Source organism: Myxocyprinus asiaticus, chromosome 29 (assembly GCF_019703515.2).
Source record: "Myxocyprinus asiaticus isolate MX2 ecotype Aquarium Trade chromosome 29, UBuf_Myxa_2, whole genome shotgun sequence".
In the NCBI taxonomy this organism is placed as follows: Eukaryota; Metazoa; Chordata; class Actinopteri; order Cypriniformes; family Catostomidae; genus Myxocyprinus; species Myxocyprinus asiaticus.
Genome location: NC_059372.1, coordinates 21,725,915 through 21,746,687, shown reverse-complemented (window position 1 = coordinate 21,746,687; position 20,773 = coordinate 21,725,915). Strand labels below are relative to the sequence as shown.

At 42.3% G+C, this 20,773-nt stretch overlaps 1 protein-coding gene across 1 annotated transcript in view; it reads right to left on the bottom strand.

Annotated features, from left to right (window-relative positions):
* LOC127420085 (vasopressin V2 receptor-like) overlaps window positions 1-18,367 on the bottom strand; it is a 59,492-nt gene extending 41,125 nt beyond the window's left edge. Inside the window, exon 1 of the mRNA XM_051662066.1 lies at window positions 18,125-18,367. The gene's annotated coding sequence lies outside the window, so the exon portion shown is untranslated. The remainder of the gene's footprint in view (window positions 1-18,124) is intronic.
* Window positions 18,368-20,773: the final 2,406 nt, after the last annotated feature.

The window sequence follows — 20,773 nt, the reverse complement described above, 5'->3', positions numbered from 1 at the left end:
AAGGGGCACTAATGGAAGGATCGCATCCGATGTTCCTGTTGGCGGGGGGGAGCAGGGAGTGCCGTGTCGGGGAGTGGTGCTCCGACTCGAGGCAGCCGCACTGAGGGGACACTCGAAGCACTTACCTTGCTCCGTGCGCACGGCGTCTGAGTGTATAAATACACCTACGTTTGAGTTTGAAGTTCCCCATCCTCCGTTTCCTCCTTCTAAGAGTGCAAGAGATCTGTTACACTGGTGCCGAAACGTGGGAGTTTGAAGGAAGTATACGCCGGTATAGTCCTCATTGTTGGCGGAAGTCATCCAGTCCCTCGCCAGCATGCACTATTCACAACATCAGGCCCTGCTTGAGCTTCACAAGGACCAGGATCGTCAGTTCCAGAAGGTGCTCCAGGCTCAAGCAGAGGACCAGCAGGTGATTCGGGGCTTACCGCACCAGGAGAAAGCCCCGGCCACGACCCTGGACACAGCAGCCCCCATGCCTCCAGTGGCCCTCATGAAAATCGGGGCAGAAGATGATCCGGAGGCATTCTTCGACTTATTTGAGCGAACAGCTGAGATCTGGAGGTGGCCGCATGCCCATTGGGCGGGATGTCCGGGGAAGCCCAGCATGTGGCGCAACAACTACCGGTGGTGAGTGTCTTGGTGTATGACGATATGAAGAAGACCATCCTGCAGATGGTCAGCCACATCTCCGAACAGCACTGACAACGGTTCCACTCGATGAAGCTGGATGTGCGTGGCCGCCCATTTGCCTTCACTCAACAGCTCCGGGAGTGGCTGCTGGCTGAGGACCGCGATGCCGAGGGAGTCATCGATCTAGTGGTGCTGGAACAGCTTATCCGTCGTCTGCCAAAAGGAACGGTGGAGTGGATCTAGTTTCACCGCCTGGCGTCGCTGGAGGAGGCCGTCCAACTGGCTGAGGACCATATGTCAGCGTATCAGAGGGTGGAAGAGCCCTCCTACTCTCTCTCCCCTCACTCCCAGGCATATTAAAGGGAATATGTGTGGATGGGTCCTGCAAGAAAATTATTAGATGTGAGATGTGAGATGTGCGATGTGCGATGCCTTGGTGGGGGTGGCAGTGCTGGGGCGGTCTTCGTCAGTTCTGAGTCAGGATGACAATGGGGGGAGGCTTCGGCCCCTCCTGTCCTTAAAGGATTTCCCGAAGGGGATTTCCCACTGGAGCAGTCGTGAGACGAAACCCTTAGGCATGCCTTTTACCAAGTGAAAGTTATTGATGAGCTACAGCCAAACGTTACACTTTCATAACCGTATTTTTCAATTATCAAGGATCGGTTGTATCGAGTGACGTAGGACGCTCAAACAAAAGAGGATACAACCCAGTTGTTAATACTGCAGAGCCATCAGGAAATGTTAGTCCAGACGGCTCATTATAATCCAATGGCAGGTCATTTAGGGCAGAAAAAGACACTGAACTGACTAATGGCCCGTTTCTATTGGCCGGGAATTCACGGGGATGTTTGCAGGTGTGCGGTATGCTGTGAATGTTAGCTGGTGAATCCGCCAGCCACCCCAAGAGCACCATTGCACACCCCTCCCATTAATCGAGGTCCCCTTCGAAAGAATTGGCATGGACCTCGTCAGGTCATTAGAGCATACGGCACACGGACATCGCTTTGTACTGGTTCTGGTGGACTATGCAACGCAATATCTGGAAGCAGTGCCTCTGCGCATCATCTCAGCACGTAGTGTTGCGGAGGCACTCTTCAGAATAATCACCCGAATGGGGATTCCGAAAGAAATCCTCACTGATCAGGGCACATGCAGAATCTTAGGGCTGTTCTGAGGTCGCTGCGATGAGCAGGACTCACGGCAAACCCCAAGAAGTGCGCAATTGGATGGGTGGAGGTATGGTATCTGGGGTTCCAAATTGATAAGACCACAGTGATTGCGACCTGCCCGAGACCCAAGACCAAAAAGGAGGTGAGACAGTTCCTGGGGCTGGCTGGCTACTATAGAAGGTTTGTCCCTAATTATTCCACCGCCACCAGCCCGCTGACGGATCTCACTAAAAAGGGAGCACCAGATCCTGTCCAGTGGACGGAGCAGTGTCAACAGGTGTTTACGCAGGTGAAAGCTGCACTCTGTGGCAGACCGCTTTTACATTCACCCGATTTCTCTGTCCCTTTCAGTTTACAGATGGACGCTTCAGACAGGGGGCTGGGGGCGGTGCTCTCACAGGTGGTGGAGGGGGAGGAATGGCCGGTGCTGTACATTAGTCGCAAACAATGTCTGAGGGAGACTAAGTACAGCACCATTGAAAAGAGTGTCTTGCAATCAAGTGGGCCGTTCTCACTCTCTGGTACTACTTGTTGGGGCATGCCTTCACCCTCTGTTCAGATCACGCCCTGCTCCAATGGCTCCACCGTATGAAAGATACCAACGCGTGGATCACCCGGTGGTATCTGGCTTTTCAGCCGTTTAAGTTCAAGGTGGTCCACAGGCTGGGGGTGCAGATGGCAGTCGTAGACTTCCAGAGACCAGATGACGCCCCGGTTTGTCTGAGTGTATAAATAAACCTACAGTTTGAGTTTGAAGTTCCCCGTCCTCTGCTTCCTCCTTCTAAGAGTGCAAGAGATCTGTTACAATGGTGTTTTATAAAAATAAATTAACTGAATGAATAAAATATTTTTATTTAAAATTAACAAATAAAGAATTTTTTTTAATGACATCTCGAGCATAGTCCTTGAAAACAAATAAAAATGTGCTTGAAAAGTCCATAATATCAACATGAAAACAGCACGTTATGACTCCATCTCTGAATATCTCTCAGTCATGATTACACACAGGCGATATCCAGGTAAGCCCAAATCATGAGATTCATCCGCCAGAAGAGCAGTGCTGAAACACATCTTACATAAAGTGTTCTTCCACAAATTGCTTACAATTTTACGTTTCAACCACAGTTGTCGCTAGAGAGCACAAAGTTACGTAGTGCAGTTTTAATATCACCATGAACGGCATAGGCCTAGCAAAATGCAAAATTAATAACAGGACATAAGCTGAATTGGAAACTGCCTATATTTGTTGCTAAATGTTGAATTAGATGCTCTAAGCAGCTAATAATTCAATGCACAAAACTAAATATGGTAGCCACAAACCGTATTAGGCCATTTCCGAGAGTAACAACCGCATTTAAATGCGGGAGTGAATCCCCTAAATTTTCATTCTATGTGTGTATGGTACAGGACTGACTCCCACAATTGCGATGATTGACAAGTGATAACCATAGCAATGCTGTGGCATCTCATGCCTGTGAAACATGAATGCCACCAGTTTAACCTGTTTTGTGGTCGCTCTTTTTGAGATTATCCACCACAGATATATTATCATCTGATAATGTTTCGTTAGTTGCTGTCTACAGAATCACTGTGTTTTTTTTATGCGCGTCGATGTGGCTGCTGTTATACAGCAAGCGTGCTCTGGACTGTATTGTATGGGTTACCCTAAAGCAGGGGTCGGGAACCTTTTTTCACTAAGGAGCCAATTATTTTTTTTCGAAAGAGCCATACCACAAACGAATAATTTACTATTTTCAAAACCAAAGTTTTTCAATTAAATAAAATGTTTATATTGCCCATAGACTACTCAAAAACAAACAAATATACAAAAATGAATAGGTAACATGTTGCAATATGGACTTGAGTACACGTTTTTGTGCAGGTCTCCATAAAATTACTTCATTTTACAATTGTTCATGAAAAATGTAACTTCACTTTTGGGCTGGACAATATGTAAAAAATATTTTAATGATAATCGCATTTAAAATATCGCAATATCCAATTATATGGTCAACCCCCAAGGTCAGTGAATATTTTTGCTTTATTGATTTTGCTTTAAAAATTAAATTATTTTATTGAAACACAAAAAACTTAAACAAAAGACATTTCTAAATTCAAAGTGCACATTAAACGAAATTAAAAAAGCAATTAAAATAACGAAGTGATTAAAAATTCATATATATAACCACCTCCCCAAATCCAAACATTTACCGTCTCCAAGGGCCCCATTTGCCATCACGCAAGCATCAGTATGCGGCAACAGATGGAAAATTACTAATAGCCTACAGATTAAGAACTAAAGACAATTATAAATGTGAAGATAATTATAATAATCATCATAATAAATAAGCCTAATAAATTCCCTTGTGTTCCAAAATAATGCTGCCAAATGTGTGTTCTTATCAAATGTGTTTGTATTGCGTTTGGTAATACAGTTTATGTTGCCTAAAGAAAAGAAAATAGAACTACATTTTACGTTCAAGGTGAACGTGTCTTGTATTACTTTATGATTTAATCACTTTCGTCTTTGTTTCTTTAATACAAAGATACCTGTATATATTACTGAACCTGCAGAGTTGCGTTCACAATGAGTAAGAGCGAACGGCTCCATAAAAATAAAGCGAAACTCACAGCACCCCACGAGATGATCGGAGATCATTTGCAGCATTCTCACAGATTACATTATTCTTCCAAACAGTTTTCAGTCGAATGAAACAGAGAAAAAGGAGTGATAACTCTTTACACGTGCTTGCTCCATGAGACAGGGTCCCGTTGCACGCCTCTGAACAAACAGCGAATCAGACATGAGCACTGACGGCTTTTATTTAGTCTGTTCTTAAAAATATAATAAAGTGTGTTTCTTCAAGCACATCTTTTGACTAACAGCATTTCTTGTCATGTGTCACTCCGAGACATCTTACAGGTCACCCACCTGTTGTGGGTAGATGAGCAAAATTACGCATTAAATACATTTGGACAAGGAGCTCGCAAACTGAATTGAGCCTCATCGCATTTTGCGGGTGGCGGGTGCTATATCACACCCTGGTGCACATAAAAAATAACGAATGTTCATAAAATCATAGAAAATGCTCTTAACAGCTAAGATCAATAGTTACTGGGAAATGAGGCCCAGAACTCTGTGCATGTGCATGTCTAAGAGAAGTGCTTTCATTGCACTCGTGAATAGCAGGGCTCACTGCGCACATATAAAATCAGACACGCATTGGCTGCTTTTCTTTCGTCTGTTCTTCAAAATATAATCATGTTTCGTCAAATGCGCGTCTTTGTGTCTAATTTCTTGTAATATATCACTCCGAGAAGTCTTACAGGTCGCCTTCCACAGTGGCTGGTACATCAGCAAAATACTCAGCATGAAAAATCTGCATTTGACGGGTGTTCATTTCAAACCTTGTTCACCAGGAGTAGGTGTAGGACAAATTCGGAAGAAAGGAAATCAAAACAGTGTCATTGACCTCAAGCTTTGCAATCGCACCCACACTTTCTGCTGGACAATTATCTCTAGAAAGTTTTAAACGATCATGTGTTGGTGAATGGTGAGACACCCGGCGAGCCACTTGATTTTTAACAAAGAGCCACTTGTAGCTCATGAGCCATAGGTTCCCGACCCTTGCCCTAAAGCCACCTTTTCACTACTAATGACAGACAATTGACCAGAAGTCATTCATTTCCAATGGAGAGTCGCACGAGGGCTGCGTGAGGTTCCGACTGTCTCTGGATGCGACATTTTCGGATCCGATTTGAGCCTCCGCTGCTTTAAAATATTTCAACTCGACTAGGTACTGTATGTAACTGCCCGACCGGAAGTGATGTATTCCTGCAAAACTATCAGCGCAAAGTGAGAAATATCAACTGATTTTGTCCTATACTTTATTCTAAAGGCCTGCTACTTCTGTATTTTGGACAATTTTGAATGTAGAATTCAGAAATTATTGTTTACGTTGCAAATATATCACAAAAAGCTTTTTTTATTACTATAAATGTGTGATTAAATGTGTACATGTGTCATTTATTTCTGCACATGCACAACCTGTCTGTGAAGGTAAAATTGTGCCTAAATGATTTGCATGCACAGAGTAAGATTTGTGAAAATGTAAATCAAATTGCAAGCATAAAAATAAATGACATGTGCACAGAACGTTTTGTAAAGGTGTAAATCAAGTTGCAAGCATAAGAAAAAAACAGTAGCAATATTTTAATGCTTTGCATAAGTGTAATTCACGTGTTATGATTCTGTAGTTTCGTATTAACACAAAGTAAATTTGGTGTGTATTCTTCTGACTTCCTTTTTTTTTTTTTTTTTTTTTTTTGCACTTACACTTTTAGCACTGTTTTTGCACCTAAACATAGCCAAAAACATCGCAAACCTGCAATCAGCAATATGCAAGCCAAGAAAGGGTGTCATGAACAGCAAAAAAAACTGACCGCGTAGAATCCGTCTGTATGTGTAAAATAAACTACTGCAAACGTGTAAATGACTTGTGTTTGTGGCATAAATAATTTCCAGAAATAATCCGATGTACACTGTTCAGTCTTCCCTTTGTTGCACTCAAACTTTTGGCACAAATTTCTCACTGAAAAAGGTTTGCAAGCACGAGGGGGAAGGCGGGTCTACCTGCTTCTAGTAACCAATCAAATGATGTTTTCCTTGACCAGATTGGTTTAATAATGTGACAGACAGTTGTACTTGTTTTGATTTTTTTTTGGGGGGGGGGTTACCTTGCCCCCATCCCCCCTGGAATTTACGTCCCTGGTTGTGACCCTCCAGTTGAGAGATAAAGATGATACAGATAACCTTCACCAGAAACATTCTTAGAAATTACATGTTTGGTTATGTGTTACATATAATAAATTAAATGTATGGCTGTGTTTAGTCAACATGGCCAACAACTTAACTCCTATTAATCCTGTTTTATGAGCTGATCATCTGTTGCTCTCAGTTGGTTTAGCAATTTCACAGACACAAAGAGCAAGCAGACAAATCTGCTTCCTCTTCCACTCTTTGATATGTTTAATTCCCCTAGGAAATATCAGTCAGCCTTTTCCCTCCTATCCCTGATACAAGTCCTCTCTTTTTTGTTTTCTTTTCCATATTTTCCCTGACTTGATTTGACCCCTACTATCCCACCCAGCTTAGTCCATCACCCTCCTCCCCATTAATCTCTCCCTCAACCCTTTTTGACTATTTTCCATTGCTCATTTCTTTGACAGTTTTCAACTGCTTCCGTCCATCTGTTATCAACTGCTCCTTGATCCCAATAAAATGTGGTTTATTTTCTTGCCCTTGCAAATAAATAATACAAACAAAAAATATCAGTTGCACAAATTAAACTGACAGTTTGAGAATGAGTGGTAGCACTTAGTAAAATAAACAGTGAGGAGGAGGAAGTGGGGTAAGCAATGGATACAGGCCACGAGATAAGAACACCCACAAATAAGATGCATAGACTACCCAAATATGATGAGAATAACAAGAAAGGGTGCTTTCAGTGGAAAATTATTAGACTGAGAGCAATGAATTGTATGATTTATCAAAAGTGTTATGCTAGTATCCAGTGATGCATGACATTTGGCACATGCTTTCTCCTTTTCTCTTTCTGTCTCTATATTTCTGACTTGTGATGTAACAATTGTTTCCAACAATCACCTCACCGTAAATCAGTGTGAGGTGTCTTTACACTGTGTGCATGACCTATATGTCTCTCTGTGTAATTATGTGGGCTTTTGCGTTAGTACCTGTGTTAGGTCTTCACCTCTCTTTTTGTTGAGGTGGAGTTTAGTGAAGGTACAGTTCACTATCCACACATGAGTAACATATGAAACATAACACCAAGTAACCTCAAGAGTCAAGACATGATATGAAGGTCATATATGCCAGTGATTCCCAACCATGGCACCCGAGAGAGTACATGAAAATATTTTGATTTTGCTCTGTTACAACCTATAAAGCAAAAACAATGCTTATAAAAATATAAGGTAATATATCAATAGATTAAATAGATTTTTCCCAAATAAAAAATACTTTTCCCAATAAAAATTCTGAAATTGAATCACCTTTATGTTGTTGCAAACAACGTATTTTCTTTTTTCCATAGAACACAAAAGGGAAAGGTAGTATGAAAAGTAATATGTTAGTCTCAGTCACATTCACGTTTTTAAAGCATCCTTTTTCCATGCAATAAAAGTGAATGGTGACTGAGGCTGTCATTCTGCCTCACATCTTTGTGGTCCACAGAAGTAAGTCAATCATAAAGTTTTGGAACAACAAGTGGGGTTTTAAGATGACAAGAGTAATTGATGACAGAATTTTCATTTTTGAGTGAACTATCCCTTTTAAAAAGAACTAATAAAGCTACTAAAACTTAATTAAACTAATTATTACTCACAAGATTTTGTAAGTTGCTTTGTAAGAAAATAATGTGTGTAACATCAATATGAAAGTTTAAAAAAATGTGTGTGGAAATGCACATAGCAGATAGTATATGTGCTACTTGGTGAGTCTGTTTTGCACCCACCGTATTAATAGTTTTTGTTTGTTTACTTTGATTATATTAATGATAATCCTAAATGGTGTGCTGTATTATGTGTTAAATGGAACAAATTTCTGTTTTGTTGTCAGTGATGGGGTACTTGAGATTTATTAATGGGACAAAGGGGGTGCAAGACAAAAAATGTTGGGAAACACTGATATATGCACCAACTTATAAATAATACATGTAATGATAAATATTATCAAACGTTCTATACTGCATTCTCTATCAGCAAATATAGACCTCTGATTTTAAAGATATATTTTAAAGAAGCTGTTTACGGAATGACTTTTTTATAATGTAGTTTGCTGCATGGCTTTCCAGGTCCAGTCATAAATAACGCTACTGTCCCTGTCATACCAGAGGTCATCCCCTAAAGTAGCTGATGTATGAGCTGTTCAATTTACCCTTGCTTTGACATTTTCTACCTTTTCTTTAATATGTCCCTTTGAGGGATCCACTTATATGGCACAGCAGAAATGTTGACCTAGGCTAAATATAGCTGATGATATGGAAAAGATACTTTGATTTTGCAAGCTCCTTTTATGCAGACCACTTGAAAGTGTTTTTCATGTGATTATGTACTTGGGACCTTCACCTAGGATTCTCCAGTTGGACTGGCCATGAAATAAGTGTGCTGCTGTGAGTTTCTTTGTAGAAAAAGAATCTGCTGAATGACAAGTAATCAAGTCTGGTTTATGCTATAATCAAAGCATAAAGGAAACATGTACTGTAATAAACGAAAAGCATTTTTATATTGGAAGAATATTGGTATATTATTATTCCATGGAGCTGATTATAAGGTTCTGTACTAGTTTTCTAATTATAAATGGGGTTAAACTGAGTAGAATCCTCTCAAAATAACAAATGATTGATTAGAATTTCAAGTGATCTCAAATATGTGCAGCAACAGTTATAACCAAGTCTAAAAACATATATTTTTTCTTCTTTTTTACTTAATGTCTCCCAAAAAGTCCAGAACAAATATAATTTTTAAATGATACTTACTTTTTTTTTTAAATTATATTTTTTTTATTTTAATTCATGTTAAAGGAATGTTCCAGGTTCAATACCAGTTAAGCCTAATCGAAAGCATTTGTGACATAATGTTGATTACCACACAAATGAATTTCGACTTGTTCTTCCTTTTCTTAAAAAAAAAAAAAAAAGCAAAAATCAAGGTTTCAGTGAGGCATTTACAATGGAAGTGAATGGGGGCAATTTTTTGAATGTTAAAATACTCACTGTTTCAAATGTTTAACCACAAGACATAAAGGATATGTGTGTAAACATGATTTTAGTGTAATAAAATCACTTACAAACCTTTTTGTGTGTAAAGTTATAGCCAATTTTACAACTTTGTTACCATGACGATGTAAACAAACCCTAAAACCCTAAAATGACTGTAAAAATGCCGATTTAAACAACTTTACAGCTCAAATAATACATGAAATTTAACAGAAGAATTCATGTAAGTGCTTTTATAAAATTATAAGCTCCACATTTCTGTGAGTTGAAATTTTTGTGGTAATCAATATTATGCCACAAATTCTGTCGACTGAGCTTAATTTGTATTGAACCAGGAACATTCTTTTCACTCAATGACTAAAAGCTACTTTTATGTCTAATTCTATCCAGTCTTCCTGTTCCTAAAACATGTTTAAGGCAGGTCTTCAGAGTATGTTGTCCTCTGGCAAGTTTTACTTTACTTCTAAGTGATTAATTTAAGTCCTATGCCCACCAAGAAATTGTGTAACACCCGTAACTCCCCCCACCCACTTTTGCAACTTCTGTCTTTTCCTATTCATACCTATAAAGTGAATAAAGGCTGAATTCTGGAGAATGATTATTTAAGAAGGGAACAGATCATCAGAAAAGTCATCTATAATCAACTATTATCCATTTCTTTTATTGGTGCTACGGAATTTTTTGTGTTCCCAATACATTTCCGACAAACACCAAATGTAATTTCAAATTAATAGTAACAGGAAATAATAGGACTTCCAGTGACTGGTTGGCATTTCAGATGCTACACCAAATACGGTCGTAATGTCTAAAAATCAGGTTGGGTTGCACAACAGTCAGGGGCGGGTTTACGATTTCTGAGGCCCTGGAATTTTGGATTCAGAACGGAATTGCAAAAATAAACAATATTTTCAATACAGCTTTCCGAATACACCCCTCGCCTGCATTTGTTCAAACAGTCAAATAGTCCCACCCCTAACTGGTCGAGTAACGTTGTTGGGGCGGGTCAAATGAATTTTTATAGTGCCAGAGAGACACAGTGTTTACAGCTTTTGAGAAAAGTAACCTATAAATGGCTTACTTACAGTTATTTCTGTATATTAAGCTAGGATTGAAGAAAGTATTTTAACACTGAAAAAGTAACATACTTCAGCTTTAAATAAATAAATAAAACATTTACAGATCTCATACAATCGATAATATCTTATGGCCCACCCATCCAAAAGTTTCTGGCTACACTACTGAATATGACCAGGACATTTCCTTGACAGGTTTCATGAGAATCACCCACTGACAAGTACAAAACTCTGACCAGCCGATCAATTAGACATCTCACGTTGGACTGTTTACTTTGTGACCAGATGCAGTAATGACTGTTTGTTATTAGAGAAACTGCACATGTAGAGATAAATATCATTCAAACATGTCGGCATGAAGTTGACGAGTGATTCGTTGCACAGGTGAGCTATTAATGAGATAAATGTCAGACAGTCTAGGCACAGCGCAATGAATGAAACAGAACGTAGGTGTCTCGACATGCGTTTTTGAAACCTGAAGTTCTTATTAACTTCAAACAGTGTCTAAAAATGTGCCGGTCACTGCGTGAGATACTGAAGAAACAGCGAGACTCGGTGCAGCAGTCAAGGATGCTCGTCCAGTGCGTTTACATAGGAAAACAATGACAAAACAGCAGACGCACATAAAAACACGTTTGGTGTGAACGGCCCGTAACTCATCCGTTCGCGTGTATCTGAGCATGTGAGTGAAACAAGTTCGGAAGGCCTATATATTTTTTCATAAATTACAAACCCAGCTTCTAACGTGAAACGCTCTGAGAGCGCTGACAATGCTGTGTTCGTGCGTGTACCCAGAACAACATGTCACTTCAAGCAGTTTTTGCTGAGTTTTCCTACCAGGGTGGGGGCCCTCTCGACGTCCGGGGCCCCATGCAATTGTGTGGTTTGCGTGGTGGTTAAAACTACTACAGATAACGGTTTGATGCATCAATTTCTTTCCAAAAAACATGTCATTATTTTTAGCTGCTAATTGCTTATGCAATGGCAAATACATTTTCACGGTCATGGATGCCTGCAGGTGCTCAATAAGACAGGATATCTTATTTCCATAATATTCAGCACCTTATGAATTTAAACTATTGCACCCCAATATTGGTCTCAGCAAAAAACCTCCAAACCTCATGTCCAAAACCTCAGTGTTGGATTTCAACAGCTTCTTATACCTGATAAGAATAGTATAAACACATTCAGTTTTGCAAAATTAACTGACTGAAATTCATGTTGAGGTCCCACCTGCAGGATTGAAGGTTCATAGGGCCCATTAGAACTAGTTCTTTTAAATCTGTGTAAAATAATACCACTTGGCCTTTGTCTTCACTTTTTATTCTTTAATACTAAATCTTTGCTTACTACAGGCCACTAAAAAGTAAAAAACTGCATAGGCTGGCTACACCTTATTTTAAATCATGATTAGACCATTATCCATACACCTCAATTTAAAATGCAACTTTCCTATTAGCCAGCCTTAGGATCCACTTTTAGGCTTTAACCACCAGACAGCGTCTATCTTTCAGGTATTTTACTGTACTATATTAAAGATTGAATAAAACCATTTAGAAATAAAACGTCATGGTTACTTTCGTAACCTCCATTCCCTGATGGAGGGAATGAGATGTTGTGTTGATGTAGTGACACTAGGGGTCACTCTTGGGAGCCCCAAACACCTTTGCTTTTTTGAAAAAAGGCCAATGGGAATTGGCGAGTGGAATTTGCATGCCACTCCCCTGGACATACGGGTATAAAAGGAGCTGGTATGCAACCACTCATTCAGGTTTTGTGCTGAGGAGCCGAGACCAGGTCCCGGCCATTTCAGCGGGTAGTTCAGCATTGTCACAAGAGGGACACAATGTCTCGTTCCCTCCATCAGGGAACGGAGGTTACGAAAGTAACCATGACGTTCCCTATCTGTCACTCACTCGATGTTGTGTCGATGTAGTGACACTAGGGGTCCCTATACAAAACGCCACAACTATCTGAACTGTGTTACGTGAACTGGCGGTGAACACAGACCGCTGTGTGCCTCGTAGCCAGCGCACCAGACCGTCACGTAACCTCTCCCAACGCTCTTATGAGCATCGAGCGGTCCTTCAGGAACAATTCGACTGCCGAACAATAGGGACAGGCTAGCCCAACCGAGGCCTCTTTTCCTCTTTTTTCTCCCCAAAAAGAGTGGAATTTGTTAACCGACTGGGAGCCATAAGTGTCTATGTAGGGGGGTGTCCCTCCCAAGGGGAAGACATTGCGGAGACCACACCCCACCCAAAAAGAGGGGGGGGGGATTTTGAGTGGAATACGTCACATGGTCTTACCAAGTCTTGTCGGAAGTATGTCATGTGGAGAGGTCCCATGGTAGGTCCTACCCGAAGAGGGAGGAGTTTCTACAAAGCATGGCGACCGGGGGCAGAGGGGCCTCTGCCCAAGGAAGATGCAGTTTACCGAAAGGGAAACAATTTTGCGGAAGATATCACATGGGGTCGCCTTCGGGGAACCAGCACATGTGGAGCACCTACCTCGGTACAGGGCCTCATTAGTGCACATACTGGGCCGGCAGCGAATTTCTCTGCAAACTCAACTGCCAGAGGGCTAAGGAGGAAAGTCATCCAGGGATCACAGTCTGTGAACACGACTGGGAATCAAAAGCGCACATCTTCACCTCAAGTTAGGGGAAAGGCACTATGCGCAAGCGGTACACCCGGCCAGCTGTCCCGGAACTTACCTGCTCATGCCTGCCAATACACGGGACGAGACCGGCTCAACCTGGAGATTGTAGAACCTCGCAAAGGTGTTGGGTGCTGCCCAGCCCACTGCTCTGCAGATGTCTGCCAAAGAGGCGCCATTGGCCAGGGCCTAGGAGGCCGCCACACTCCTGGTAGAGTGGGCTCGTAACCCCGCAGGGGGTGGCATGTCCTGAGCCTCATATGCCATCACGATGGCATCAATGACCCAGTGGGTGATCCTCTGTTTGGAGACAGCGCTTCCTTTCCGCTGTCCACCAAAGCAGACAAAGAGCTGCTCGGAGCTTCTAAAGCTCTGCGTGTGATCCAAATAGATGTGTAAAGCTCGCACTGGACACAGCAACGCCAAGGCTGGGTCTGCCTCCTCCTGGGGCAGCGCTTGCAGGTTCACCACCTGATCCCTAAAAGGGGTAGTGGGAACCTTGGGCACATAGCCCAGTCAGGGTCTCAGGATCACGTGAGAGTAACCTGGACCGAACTCCAGGCACGATTCGCTGACAGAGAATGCCTGCCGTTCCCCTACCCTCTTGATGGAAGTGAGCTCAGTCAGGAGAGAGTCTTCCTCAGTGTCTTAAGCTCAGCTGACTCTAAGGGCTCAAAGGGAGCTCCCCGTAGACCCCAAAGGACTACAGAGAGGTCCCACGAGGGGACAAGGCACAGTCTGGAGGGATTCAACCTCCTAGCACCTCTCAGAAACCTGATGATCAAGTCGTGCTTCCCCAAGAACTTATCATCTACTGCATCGTGATGAGCCAAAATAGTGGCTACATACAGCTTCAAGGTGGAGGGGACAGCCGCCCCTCCAGCCTCTCCTGCAGGAAGGAAAGCACCGAAATGACTGCGCATCTCTGGGGGTCTTCACGTCGGGAAGAACACCACTTAGCGAACAGACACCACTTCAAGGCATACAGGCGCCACGTAGAGGGAGCCCTAGCCTGAGTGATCGTGTCTACCACCATGGGTGATAGGCCACTTAGGTCTTCCTTGTCCCGTCCAAGGGCCAGACATGGAGATTCCAGAGGTCTGGTCGTGGGTACCAGATGGTGCTCCGTCCCTGAGAAAGAAGGTCCTTCCTCAGGGAAATCCACCGGGGGAGGGGTTTGTCGCGTGGAGCGTGAGATCAAGGGTCTGTGCAAGTAGGCTCACTTGGGGAAACGCGTATTTGCGTAGTCCAGGGGGCCAGCTGTGTGCCAGCGCATCTATACCGAGGGGTGCCTCGGTCAGGGTGTACCAAAGCGGGCAGTGGGAGGATTCCCTGGAAGCAAACGGGTTTACCTGTGCTCGACCGAGTCGACTCCAAATCAGCTGGACCACCTGGGGGTACAGTCTCCACTCTCCCCTGAGGGTAACCTGACGTGACAGCGCATCCGCTGCGCTGCTGACTCCAGAGGAGGAGATGGCGGGCGAGTTGTGACATGCAACGGGAGTGTAGACCGCCTTGACGGTTGATGTACGCTACCATCGCTGTGTTGACCGTCCGGACCAACACGTGCTTGCCCTGGATCAACGGCCGGTACCTCCGCAGGGCAAGCAGTACTGCCAACAATTCTAGGCAGTTGATGTGCCAACGCAGCCGCGGGCCAGTCCAGTCCAGAGTCCTGTGTGCCCATTGCATATGGCACCCCAGCCCATCTTAGAGGCATCTGTTGTAACTACGACGCACCTGGAGACCTGCTCTAGGGGAACCCCTGCTCATAGAAATGCAAGGTTGGTCCAAGGACTGAAGAGGCAGCGACAGATCGGCGTGATAGCCACACGATGTGTCCCGCGGCACCATGCCCATCTCGGGACTCGATTCTGAAGCCAGTGCTGAAGTGGTCTCATATGCATCAACCCGAGCGGTGTGGCCGCCGCTGAGGATGCCATATGCCCAAGTAGCCTTTGAAAACCTTTCAGTGGAACCACTGTCCTCCATCTGAATGCCTTCAGACAGTTCAGCACCGACTGTGCATGCTCGTTCGTGAGGTGCGCCGTCATTGAGACTAAGTCCAACTCCAAACCGAGAAAAGAGATGCTCTGAACCGGGGAGAGCTTGCTCTTTTCCCAGTTGACCCGAAGCCCCAGTCGGCTGAGATGCTGGAGCAAGAGGTCCCTGTGTGCGCACAGGAACTCTCGAGAGTGAGTTAGGATTAGCCAGTCATCAAGATAGTTGAGGATGCGGATGCCCACTTCCCTTAGCGGGGCAAGGGCTGCCTCTGTGACCTTCGTGAAGACACGAGGGGACAAGGACAGGCTGAAGGGGAGGACCTTGGACTGGTACACCTGGCCTTCGAAGACAAACTGCAAGAAGGGTCTGTGTCGAGGTAAGACCGAGACGTGGAAGTATGCGTCCTTCAGGTCTACTGCCGTGAACCAATCTTGATGCCAGACGCTCGCTAGAATGCGTTTTTGCGTCAGCATCTTGAACGGGAGTCTGTGCAAAGCCTGGTTCAGTACTCGCCGGTCCAGGATTGATCGCAACCCACCACCTTTCTTCGGTACGATGAAGTAAGGGCTGTAGAACCCTTTCTTCAACTCGGCTGAAGGGACAGGCTCTATCGCGCCCTTGCGCAGAAGGGTTGTGATCTCCGCACACAAGGTAGCGGCGTTCTCGCCCTTCACCAAGGTGAAGCGGATGCCGCTGAACCTGGGCGAGCACCTGGGGAACTGAATCACGTAGCCGAGTCGGACGGTCCGGGTCAGCCATCGCGACGGGTGGAAAGCGCGAGCCACGCGCCCAAACTCTGGGTGAGGGGGACCAAGGGAATGATCACGTCGTACGTACCGGCGGGTGATGCCTCGCGGTGGGGCCTCGCTCGAGGTGCCACGTCGAGGGGACTCGAGTCCCATGGCCATGCTGAGTCCAGGGACATCGAAGCACTTACCTGGCTCCTGCCGCCCACCATAAGATTGGCCGAGGAGGGGGGAGGAGAAATCTCATCCCCGTAGTCCACCGGAACTAATCCCGTGTGGGCGTGTTTGTGCCACAGCTGGGTGCACAGGGGCGGGGGTCCGCCGCTGCACCAAGGGGCATTCTCTGCACTCCACAGGTGCAGAGGGGAAGAAGCCGCTTAAATGCGCCGTAAATCCAGCAGTTTTGAGGTGCGTCTTTGGAGGGAATTGAATTCAGTGCACTGAATACAAACGCTCAGCTCCGAAGAGAAAATCTGAATAAGTAGTTGCATACCAGCTCCTTTTATACCCGTATGTCCAGGGGAGTGGCATGCAAATTCCACTCGCCAATTCCCATTGGCCTTTTTTCAAAAAAGCAGAGGTGTTTGGGGCTACCAAGAGTGACCCGCAGTGTCACTACATCAACACAACATCAAGTGAGTGACAGATAGGGAAAGCAATATTTATGCAATTTTACATTCTCTATGTTCTGAAAAATTAAAGCAATATTCTGGGTTCAGTATAAATTCAGCTGACAGCATTCATGGCATAATGTTGATACAAAAATGTATTTTGACTTCTCCCTTCTTTTCTTTTCTTGTGTTACAGTAGGGCACTTACAATGGAAGTGAATAGGGCCAATCCATAAATGTTAAAATACTCACTGTTTCAAAAGTATAGCCACAAGACATAAACAAAATGCTTTTAAGAAGTTTTTAGTGTGATGAAATTGCTTACTAACCTTTTCTGTGTAAAGTTATAAATTTGACAACTTTGTTGCCATGATGACGAAATGCTGTAAACCCTGTAATCCCAGTAAATGACGATTTATACAACTTTACAGCTCAAATAATACAAGAGTTTTAACAGAAGAATAATTGTAAATGCTTTTATAAAATAATAAGCTTCACATTTCTGCCTTTAAACCCTCCATTGCTCACTGTAACTTCGATTTTTGCTTTTTTTAAATAAAAGGAGGGATGAGTCTAAATATTTTATGTGGTAATCAACATTATACCACAGATGCTGTTAATTAACTTGTACCAAACCCAGTATTTTCCTTTTAAGCGGTAAGCTTAAAGAGTGTAGACAGGACCACATCATCGCTGTGCATGTGTGGAACTCATTAATCTTGCACTAAACGTCAAACAAATTAGTTGTGCTTTGTTTTCACAGTATGAAGCAGTCATTCTCAAACTGTTCTTATTTATTGAGAAAGTAGGTGTTTATATGTGTGCATTCATGCACGTGTAGTAATGACAGATCTTTATATCTTTACCTCTTTCAGTGCATGGTTCTCACTCTATTAATAGTTCCCACTTTATTGTGTTGCTCTAAAGTATAATTTAATCAAACAAAAAATAATTAAAACCAAAATTACAATGCAATTTACATTAACAAAATTCAACATGATTTTTACAGTTCTTTATGATTACTAATCACTCAAAAAAAAAATACCAATAAATTAATCTTCAATTAAATTCATAAAACTACAGTGTTGCATGTGGTTGTTAATTTTTTTTTTAAACCTTTTTTGTGTATTTGGTAGATGCATTTGTCCAAAGCAACTTACAGTGCATTCAAGTATTCATTTTATCAATACATCCATTCCATAGGAATCAAACCCATGACTTGTTGTTGCTAGTGCCATGCTGTACCATTTGCGCTTTAGGAACACTAATACACATTTTAATAGTCTTCACCACCATACTACTTACTTATTTGTCATTTATAGTATAACAAATGCATTAAAATGATCTCTGCACTTTTGAAATGACAAAAATATAGAAAACACATTTTAAAACACACTTTCATTGTAATATCAACTCATAGATACAAAAACTTACTCTGATGTCTGATCAGCTGTAATCCATGTGCTTTCTGAATAGCCTCACTCAATTCTCCAGAGTTCCAACTCCTTGTGTATATTAGTTGACATAACAGCTACAGCTGATGAATAGTGCTGAGTTATTTCACCACCCTATGCGAGACGCTCGTGAACTTACAAAGCTCAGTTTTGCAGCTTTCATCCACATCCATGTACTTAGAAGTCAGAGCTTTGCTTCTTAAAGTAGCCCAAATAGAGCCATGCGATTTATCCCAAGAAATATCCCACCATTCCTGAGACTTAATGAGCTTTAATTTCCCACATTAAATGAGCACCAGTGCGCTGATGGTGCCGTATTGAGCCTTGCTTAGATTAAACATATCTCTTACATTCACTCACCCTATGTCTTCTCTCTCTCTCTCTCTCTCTCTCTCTCTCTTTCCCGCACCCTTTTCTCAGGTCTCTTGTGTTGTAGAATGGGGGGAGGAGCCTGCAGAGTAATGCAAGGTGGTCCTATACATACATCTCCACTGTGACACAAAGAAAAGATATAAGCTTTGTCACATTCACTATGGTGTGGTGACACTCTTCAGGGGCTGTTCAAAATGGGCGATCTTTGTCAATATTTACTACCACTTTTACATTAGCCTGGACTGGGTGTGTGTGCACTCTTGGCAGTTTTTAGTGGGAAAAGGCCATCTGATTGACATTAACAAAATGCAGAATGTGTTCCCATATCTGTAAATTGTGAAACATCATTGCTTTGCTTTTATCTATTTGCAAATGATTTGCTTACAGTATATTGTACTCCATAAAGAAATGGCATGTCATGGCTTTTAATTGCAATTTAACTAAGCTCTCTCTTTGAAGGGTCTTTTAAAAGTCCTGTAAAATGTCCCTGTTGCTGAATAGGTAGAGCATGGCTTTAGTAGGGGTTTGATTCTTAGGCAATACGAAACTGATAAAATGTATGCCTTGAATGCACTGGAAGTCACTTTGGATAGAAGGCTCTTCCAAATGGATAAATTAAAGTCAGTCTAACGTTCCTGAAAACAGAGCTGCAATGTGTGACTGAAAAAGATAGGATGGACAGAAAATATGGACTTATGTATATTGCATTGTAACAACGGTGTCCTCGCCTCAAGCAAAAACAAGGGCATGAAGACTTATTATGAAGGACAAGAAAAAATATCCAAAACTGGCCAGGAACTCTTTCTTACGAATGCACAACAACACATCTCCTTAGCACAGCAGTCAAAAATGTATGGTGTCTTTTGGCCCTCTCCTCTTGTTATGCATTTGGACAAATGTCTTGGAGGCAGAATGCATTTGCAGAACAAATCAAGCAGAGAGTGAGTAGGCCACAGTCCTTTCCCATCTTCTGGAGATTTATTGAAAGGAACGTTTCCAGGACCCCATTGGAAAAGAATAAGGGCCTGATAGGAGCAGTTCCACATCTCAGTGACCTCATATCTGTTTCTTTAGCCATTTCTGGAGTTTGTCTCACATGTTGAAGCCCATTTCCAGACTACTTCTTTCTCTGTGGCCAGAAATAAAAGTGACAGCTGCTTTTCCTATGAGAGAGGATTCATCTGGCAATGCACGCGTCTGCATGTCATCGGCAGACTTCTTCCTAATAGAAGTGTTGAAAGACCCAAAACATACCTGCCAGTCCATTACAAGTCAGGCATGAACAGAGATGGAATGGGACTAAAAAATAAATAAAAAAAAACAGCCTTGGACCTATGCAGCACATCACAACCCTTAGCATATAATCCCCCACTATATAGGCTACAGTGGGGTCCAGAAGTGTGAGGCCATTAGTGGAAAAGCTTCTATTTTGCATTTTTATAATATAATAATTTTTTATTATTATTATTACTTATTTTATCACCATAGCAATTTAGTTAAAAGTATGTCCCCTTTTTCTTTAATGACAGCATGCACTTTAGATTTCATGCAAGTTGAAGTAAGGAAATCTGATCTTTTGTACAAAGTAAACATTGTAAATGTCACAAATTTGCTTATTAGATTAGTAAATATTTCTTATAAAATCATACACTTGCCATTATGTTCATGAATTATTTGTTTATTTGCCACTGACATTGTTGATCACATTGTCTCAGAGTTTGTGTACCATTGCAAAGTGACGATCTTAGATCTCTGTAAAGGGTCCTTCTCCAAAACCCCCTCAATGTGTTGCTTGCATGTCCAAGATTGTCTACTACACTTAAAAATTATTTTGTGGTGAAGTAAATATAGCAGAAAAGATTAAGTAAATTCTACATTTGTACCCAATTCAAACATGTAAAAATGAATGCTCTAGCTTCTAAGTCATTATTATTCATGATTGTTTGTTATCTTTACAATGCGTCATTATGTATCAATCCTAAAGTAGAAAACCTTGTCATATTTATTCGCTAATTTAAGTACATTTCACAGGTCAATTTTACTTAATTTTTCGAAGCTGATTTTCCTAGCAGGCTTGAATTATTAATGAACTTGCATGGTTTCACTGTTTGCAAGTTTATTTAGAGTGTTATTATTGTTGATTTTACTGTTACATTTGGTAACTTCTTGTTTTGTAAAGTATGAAGTTCATTTTCTACTCAAAATGACCCATTCAAAATGACCCATTCAATCAAAAATTTCCTTTTGATTGTTACCG